The following is a 6,788-nucleotide window of genomic DNA, read 5'->3' as shown; positions in this document are numbered from 1 at the left end:
ATGTGGTACAGAAAATAATAAAGAAGAATCAAAAGTAAATTTTGCCTTTAAGGAGCTTACAGTAAGAGGGAGTTGTATTAAAAATTTTAAATGCAAGTGTCTTAGGTTGTGGGGGCTGATATAACAAAAATACTATAGACCGAGTGATTTAAACAACAAACATCTGTTTCTCACTGTTTTGGAAGCTGAGGAGTCCATGATGAAGGCACCAGCTGATTCCATGTCAGGTGAGGACCAGCTTCCTGGTTCACAGCCCGTGCCTTTGGGCTGTGTTCTCACAAGGTGGAAGCTATTGATAAGGGTCCTAGGAGTCTTTTATAAAAGCACCAGTCCCTTTCCTGATGGCTCCATCTCGTTATCTAGTCACATCCCAGAAGCCCCATCTCCTAATACCAACACATTGTGAGTTAGAATTTCTACATGAATTTGGGGTGGGTGAGAATGACACAAACCACCAGTCTACTGCAGTTAGTGATGAAGATCAGCTTGCATTCGTTCATTTAAAACAAGCTGTACAGTTGCACATATATTCATTTGAAACAGGAGGGTCAAAGAAGGATCACTTACCCTTTGAGACAACATGGAGGACCTGGAGAGTATTATGGTAAGTAAAATAAGGCAGAGATAGACAAATATCACATGATCTCACTTATCTGTGGAGTCTAATGAACCAAGTAAACTGATGAATAAAATAGAACAGGGGGCATGGAAACATGGAACAGACGATGGAATCTCAGAGGGAAGGGAGGCAGGAGCCAGGTGGAGGGAGATTAAACAAAGAATTTATATGCATTACCCAAGGACACTGATAATAGGGTGGTAAAGGCCTGGGGCAGGATGGGAATTGAGTGGAGAGGGATATGGGAGAAAAACTGGGGATATCTGTAATATTCTCAACAATAAAGATCATAAAAAAGAAAAAGAGAGGTCATGCAGCCCATGAGGGCAAACGAAAATAAACTGAGATTAGCCAGTTGTTTCACAGGTAGCCTCGGGTGGTTGTGTTTGGCAGAAGACAGTGTGGTAGATACTAAACAAATCTCATTTACCTTCCTTTTCATTTCCCATCGTCCTTTGAAATTAGGTTGGCGACAGATTCTGAACATGGATGTAAGCAGAGTAATTTAGATCACTTCAAGTCCTGGCCCTTTAAAATAAGAATAATTAATCCGAAACTATCAATAGTAAAGTTAATCTTATGCCTGCAACCAGTGGAGGCCCAATAAAGATGAAGGGGACCTTTAACCTTGAATCACTTCTTGGAGGTGCATTGCCCTGAAAAGCTGGCCAACCTGCTCTGGACTTTTTGTGATCACAGAATAAGCCTTTCTTATCTTAAGCCTCAGAGATTTAGGGGTGTATTTGGTACATCGGTATAGTTTAACTTTCTTGGCTAATACCCACAAATTGCCAAGGTCAGAAACGAGGTTTTGACAGCACACCAAGGGAGGCTCTGTCACAAAACAAGGCTAAGCGACACAAGCAAGCTTATAAATGAATGTATAAAGCAAAATTCCAATTTATTAAAGGGCAGGGAGAATGAAAAGAAGCCTTCTCATACAAACTAGGGTGTCGATGCTGCTACGGTCAATCCCTTTCTCTCCCTCAAGACAGGCCTGCATGAGAAATCAAGCCATCATCAAAGTTTGCTTGGAGCACCTGTCGTCCAGAAAAAGGACATTTGTCAGATGGATCACATGCTGAGTGACATCCTTCCAACAGAGCTCATGTATCCATGTCATTGTAAAGATGGTTTTGTCAGTGCAAGGTCCTTGTCCTGCAGTTCCCACTCCCCTAAGCCTATGATGCCTCAATGGCCTCGGTGGCTGTCCCTTTTTGTACTTCCATTCCTACCAGCTTTTCTTTTTAGGCATATTATTGACTCAGTCTAACCTTTTAGACAGATGTGACTGGCCTTGGAAGCATTGCTTTTAGATATTTGCTTCTAACTATTCTGTATGGATTTTGTATTTTTCCTCTCACAGAACCATCATAAATCTTTTACTTTCAAATTCTGTGGTGGGAGCAGCAGGAGTCTGAAGTGGGGGAGGCCGGTGTCCTTCGCCATGTTCTCCAAGTGCCAATAACTTCCTCAGACCAATACAGACCCTGGGAATTCCAAGGTCAGTGTGCCTGGATATTTTGTAAGGTTGTTTGAGAGCATTTTGTAGACTTCTTGGAAGGCTTGGAGGATGGTGAGAAAATTCTTATCGGAGGATGGAGAAAAAGGCACCCTTGTTATGTAGTGGAGAAAAAATTGGCAACACTCTTGCCTGCTGAATTGTGGAAAATAAAAAATATCTCTAACACTCAGGTGCATTTGGTTAAGGAAAGTGCTAGGCAGAATGTTGAAAAGTATCAGTTGATTAAAAAAATTTTTTTTAAATCATAGGTAGAGATGAGATAAATGAATTATTTACTTTTTAAGCATAATTTAGAGGCAATATAAAAAACCTAGGGTCGCCGGAACCGGTTTGGCTCAATGGATAGAGCGTCGGCTTGGGGACTGAAAGGTCCCAGGTTCGATTCCGGTCAAGGGCATGTACCTTGGTTGCGGGCATATCCCCAGTAGGGGGTATGCAAGAGGCAGCTGATCCATGACTCTCTCTCATTGATGTTCTAACTCTCTGTCTCTCTCCCTTCCTCTCTGTACAAAATCAATAAAATATATTTAAAAACAAAACAAAACAAAAAAAACACTGTAAAGATATTTAAAACTATTCTCCTTAGACCCCATCAGCTTGATAAGAGGGCTTCTAAATATTTGAAGGGCATTTCCCAAGAGTTTACTGACTCTCAGCTTGAGATGGAAAAATGTCTTTCTCAAAGACATTTGTGGGTATGGTCTTTTAAAAATAGAGTGATTATAATTTGATATATAGGAATCTCCCCAAATTTTAAAGAGAATTATATTGGCAGAAGATGGAAAATGTCTTCCTCAAAGAGATTTGTGAGTATGGCCTTTTAAAAATAGAGTGGTTATAATTTGATATATAAGAATCCCCCCAAATTTTAAAGGGAATTATATTGGCAGAAGCACTACCTGCTTGGACCAAAAGAGTATAAGAATCTCACAATACAAAAACTTTCAATTCCTATATGGCAAAAGTTTACATTTACATCTCAAAATGGAATATGATATTTAAAATAAAATAATGTGAAGAAAATTGTGAAGTTATGTTGCAACCACAATTAGCAGCAAAACCAAAATTATATGCAGCTATTTTGAAAAGCTTGCCTCATTATCAACAAAGAGAATGTGTATCTGAATGCTGCTGGAGTCGAGGTCCCAGTGTCTTTGCCATTGTGCTCATGCCTGATATGCATTTCGTTAATGACCACATGTAAAACCGAACAATTTAGTGTTGTTAAGCCCTCTGCACGAGATTCTTCTTCATTGATATCTTCAAACCAGAGTCTTCAATTTTCAGCTTGGCAGATCGTCAAAGCTTTGAATTCAGCCACAAGTTGCCAGATTAGTTTCCTTCATTTGCTGTGTATCTTCTTTGAAGAAACTCTGCTGCACCTTGTTGATGAACTCCAAGACTTTTTTTTTTTTTTTTAATGACAAGAAGCAACAATGAAGTCCCAAGAGTATATCCCGTCAAGCTACTGGTCATCGGCAGCCTAAAAGAATAAATGGCCCATGCAGACACAGTCTGTAACATCACCATTAAACCTGGTGGCAGCATGATGAGGAACCTTTCTTTTGAAAAAACAGCCTGAGGTATTTTATAATCCTATATAATAAAGATGCAATATGCAAATGGTCGTTACACCCTGAAGCATAACAACCAACTACATAGATGGGATCGTGGATCAGCTGGGGGTTGGAGCAGCCAAGAGCTACAGGAGGGGGCAGGGCAGCAAGCTCTAGTGGGGGTGGGAGGGCCGGAGGGAGCTACTGGAGGACAGGGCAGCTGCGGAGAGCTACAGGAGGGTGGCAGCGAGCTACTGGTGCACAGATTCATGAGTAGGGCTACTAGTAGTACCTTATAAAGCAATATACAAATGTAAGCTACTGGTTTACAAACTGCTGCATTTTGCAGTCTTCCCCTCCCCCCAACCCCCCCAAATCTAAAAGCACAGATAACCTTCCCTGAGACCTGTATCAATGCCTTCCCACTCTGGAATTTCTACAGCAGCGACAGACAGCAAAGATACAGAGTACACTTTCAATTCCTTTGAATCTGAAACTTTGTCTGAAATTGTCTCTTTGCCATCCAACTCATTAGCACTGTCATCTAATACCTGTGGCAACCATAACTGTGCCCTTCCCTTCTCAAATATCTTTAAGCCTCAAGTCTCCATTTCACAGTTAATTAAAATAAATTGCCTGTTTTTAATTGTATATAAAAATTTTCCTTAGTTATTGGTATTTTCTGTGCCACATGGAAAACATTATAATGTTTATCATTATGCACGCAAACTACATGAGCTATTGCATTCAAAAGCAACTGATAGCAACCATATTAATTGTTTGGTGATTAAAACAATATTCTTTAAGTATTATACATCCTAACAGGATAGTTTGATATGTATATTTAGCCTTTTACTTTATCTGAAACATGTTAGAAATTTTTGGGTTGATGTGTAACACATTTTATCTTTTTCCACTTAAAAGCAGGCTCCCATTTAGAAATTTCTTGCAGAACATCAGATTTTTACAGATGGATTATTAAATTTAGGTAAGATAATCATGCATTGCTCTTCCTATAATTTCGGAGGACAAATTCATGCTGTATTTCTGATTTATATCTTCATTGGAGAATTTTAAGAAATCATTGTAATTATCTGTTCCTATTCTACATTGTGTATAAGGTGTGCTATGGGGTAGGGGTGGGGAGAGGGGTAGGATAACTTGAGCAGGAGAGCTGTCTTTGGTCCTGAGGAAGCTGCTGGAATAACCGGGGTAACTGCACAGGACTTCAGGTTGTCCCCTTGGAAAGGGGAGGGTATATTTATCTGTGGGAAGCAGGATGTGCTCTGATATTTGGGTAGCCAGAGGCATAGAACTGTGTAGGGCAATGCTGGCTGTCCCCAATATCTGTTCTTATTTTGCTCAGTAATGAAACCTGAAAAAGCTAGCTGGCAGTAGTCCAACCAATAAACAAAGACTACATTTCCCAGCCTCTCTTGCAACCAAGTGTGCCCATGTGACTAAGTTTGGGCCAATGGGATGTAAGGAGAAGTACTTTGCATACATCTTTTGGGAAGTTTTCTTAAAGAGAAGTATATCCTCTTTTCCTCTTTTGCTGGTCTTCCCTGCTTAGCATGTGGATGTCTTGGCTCAAGGTGAAGCAGCCCTCTTAGAAGTCAGGGTGGAAATGAGAGGTAACAGCAGAGCAACCTGTCAGAGGAGTCTGGGATCCCTGTTGGTAATGGAACCAGTGTCTTAGCCTAAGTCAGTTTATATTGTATTTACCTGAGTGAGAAATGCATATCTTTTCATCACTGTTATTTGGGCTTTTCATTTAATGACTACTCCTCTTTTTTTTTTTTTTTTTCCTTTAAATAAGTATCTTGTGCCAAGACCTGTTTGGCTCAGTGGATAGAACATCGGCCTGCGGACTGAAAGGTCCCAGGTTCGATTCCAGTCAGATGGCATTTGACTGTAATTTAATAAGGGATTTTCCTCAAGCAAGGCTACTACATGGCCTCCCATTTCTTTCCAAGTGATGAACATCCTTGATATCATCCAAGCCATATACTTGCTACTCATGTTTAATCCCTGTAAGTTTTTTTAAATGGCATATTTAGAGCTAGCATAAATCACCATGCTTTTCAAAGGCGTGCTTTCGGAAGCCCAGAATATAAATACTATGTCTTCTTTCTTAGACTTTGGTTCTGTGTGTCCCATCTTACAAAGCAAATCGACAGTCATTCAAAGGCAGCAACTTCACAAAAGATGTGTAGGGGTTCTCTACAGTCTCATCCAAGATCTACTCTACTTTCTCTGTGGTTATTTGACTTTTGTCAGTGCTTAAAGAGGAGAGAACTGCTTTCTTTCTTGTTTTTATCTCCTCTTGTGAAGTAGAAGATATTCTCACTTTCATATTGTGGAGCCTAAGAAAAAAGATACCTACTGAAAAGGAATTGCTGGGGCTCAATTCAAAACACACACACACACACACACACACACACACAACAGAGCCTACAGCCATTTCTACATAGGGCCTCTTATGCAAACCACACTTCAGGGAGAATCCTGCAGTAAGGCGAACTGCCTGCCTGCACTGTGTTCCTGTTATCTGAGCCAGCTTTATAAGGAGGTTCCAGGAGTGGTATGTCAGCCAACAGGACTGAGGCTTCACCTGTCTCACTGGATCTGTGCAGCTATATGTCATCATCGTCACCAATCACTCAAAGAATCTCCATTCTGACTAATCAATAAAACTTGGAGGATGTGGAGTCCTCATTTGCATGAAGACAAACCAATCAGGGGTTAGGTGCCATTACTTCTGTTTACACACGTCAGCTCCTCTCTGGCCCTTTTCCTATTCGTGGGAGACTGAAGGACTGTGTTCCCTGGCCCCAGCAGAGCAGCACAGGGCAGAGCAGTGCAGACCAGAGCAGAGGGGAACTGCCTAGCAGGAAAGGGGCCCGGTCCCAGGGCCACCTGAAGCAGTGCTGTTCCACAACGAGTGCAGCTTCGTTATTGAACGGTAACACTATCGAGCTGTTTCACAGCCGTGCTGTCTCACGGTTGAGCTGTTTGCACTCAATAACGCTTCCTTCTTCACCGCACACCAAACTGGGAATTCCTGTTGGTGTTGACACCAACGACC

Source organism: Pipistrellus hanaki (assembly GCF_964339955.1).
Source record: "Pipistrellus hanaki genome assembly, chromosome: 9".
Lineage (NCBI taxonomy): Eukaryota > Metazoa > Chordata > Mammalia > Chiroptera > Vespertilionidae > Pipistrellus > Pipistrellus hanaki.
Note: the sequence above shows the minus strand (reverse complement) of the source record.